This window comes from Phocoena phocoena, chromosome 4, assembly GCF_963924675.1.
Source record: "Phocoena phocoena chromosome 4, mPhoPho1.1, whole genome shotgun sequence".
In the NCBI taxonomy this organism is placed as follows: Eukaryota; Metazoa; Chordata; class Mammalia; order Artiodactyla; family Phocoenidae; genus Phocoena; species Phocoena phocoena.
Window position 1 is genome coordinate 93,149,846 of NC_089222.1, and position 2,122 is coordinate 93,151,967.

Consider the following 2,122-nt stretch of genomic DNA (forward strand, 5'->3'; position numbering starts at 1 on the left):
CTCAACCACTGCGCCACCAGGGAAGCCCCCTTATGGTCTTCTTTATCAACTTTGCAATGAGTTAAAAATACCTTATTCTATGTTAATGGATATGACTGGAATATATTCTATTTTCCCATGCAATTAAAGTAAGAACTATTTAAATTTACAGTGACTTATTCTGGTTGGCTATACACTTATTTCTTTTTTTTTATTTTTACAGTTTTATTTTTGTGTACAGATTTGCTTAACCATCACTGAATTTCTAGGTCAGGTTCAGGTAACTGAAGAGCCTTTATAAGTAGTTTATATTGTCTAGACCCAAGGTATGCTGCAAACCCAGTCTGGAGCAAAATGGGAAATAACGTCTTTCTAAAGACAGGCTTAGAAATCCTAATCCAGTAATTTAAGATGTTTCCTTTCTCGGGTAGCAGGGCTGAGCTACACCTGGCTGCTAGGTCACCATTCACAGGGATAGCCAAGAAAACAGGGTACAGGCCACCAAAAACAAGACCAACCAGTCCACCTCGTGTTATGGTACAGGTTTCACAATGTAAATCACCTGTATTCAAAGGTAAACTTACTAAACCTTTGTAAGATACGTGTGCCATCAAAAATGGGATCACTGCCATTGGTAAGCCAGCAGCTACACGAGCCTGTGTCACATGTAGGATGCATCGAAAAAGACTATTTGCTATCAGGCCACAGAGGGCAGCATTAAGTCCAATATATGTTGATCCATTTTCAAGCAGATTCCTTTCTGCTTCTGGAAGTTGGTTAATTTTTCTGGTTATGATTTCAATTAAGTTATTCTTGACAGTACCATCTGGTTTATGATTTTCCATCTTGAGCCTTAAATTAAAATGTCATTTTTCAATAATGTGTATCTTTTACTGCACCCCTTTACCCGGAATGCCGGTACCTTACGCTCTCCTCCCAGCAGTCACTGCCTCCTCCGGCCTCCATCAGCCACGCGAGTGCTCACTCCTACACTTATTTCTGTTTTTATGATTACTGAATCTTTCCAGGGTTACTTAGCAGCTAATGAGTATTTATCATGAGGTCCACCTTGCGCAGGGCTCTGTTAGTGATGAAGTCATTTACAAAGGCCCGGCCTTCAAAGTATTTAAAATGTAAAGTTGTGTTGTCCAGTACAGTAGCCGCTACCCATAGGTGGCTATTTAAGTTTAAATCTAAAGCGATTAAAAATTCAGCTCCTCAGTTAAACTAATCACATTTCAAGAGTTCAGCAGGCATAAGCACACGTGGCTAATTGCTGCCATGTTGGACAGTGAGGATTTCCATCCTCACAGATATTTCGACTGGGCTGTGCTTATCTACAGTAATACTCATTTAAGACCAGTTTAAAAAATGGTAAATTTAGAGTTTAATTCAATAGTTGAATTTCTTTTTTTAAAAGAGATTAAGTTATAGTTGGTAATCCCAAATACAGCAATAATTTTCTCTATAGTTGGTGGTAGAATGTGGGAAAGGCATGGCTTTTGGCCAAACTAGACCCCTCCTCCCTCCTTCCTTCCCTTCCCTTCCCTTTCCCTTTCCCATCCCCTTTCCCTTTCCTTCCCTCCCTCCCTCCCTTCCTTCCTTCCTTCTTCAGGTTCCAAAGAATATTCTGGGTTATTTGCATATATGTGTGGGGAAGGGAGAAGGGAGTTGGGGATCTCTCTGTTGGAGGAAATGAAGCAATGAGTGTGAATTCTCTGATTCTAAGCACTTTCTGTTACTCATATGAGGTGTTCTTGGATTCACCTCTTTGCATACTGTCTGAATGACCCCTTCTGTGTTTACCTAGCCTAATGTAATTGCCCTTTGTTTTTTTGAAATGACTTTTCACCAAGAGCTCATAATATCCTCTTCAGTTGCTAATTATTCCATTTCTTTCTTTATAACTTCTTTTCTCATATGAGCCTTCAGTTTGTATCTGTGCCTTTTCAGGCCTCCCTATATATATATATATATATGAAGCTATTAATTGTGCACCTAATATATGTTCACCAAAATATTTTACCATAGCACCTAGCACAGTACTCAACACATGGTAGGTTATTAGGAAATGCTGCTAATGGTTTAGAAACAGACCCTTACAAAGTGAAATGATAACTGACCTACCTCAAAGTGTGAGAAA

General features: G+C 39.3%; 1 pseudogene; it reads right to left on the reverse strand.

The window, feature by feature from the left end:
- Nucleotides 1-233: 233 nt before the first annotated feature.
- On the reverse strand, nt 234-824 carry LOC136122907 (transmembrane protein 126A pseudogene; annotated as a pseudogene).
- Nucleotides 825-2,122: the final 1,298 nt, after the last annotated feature.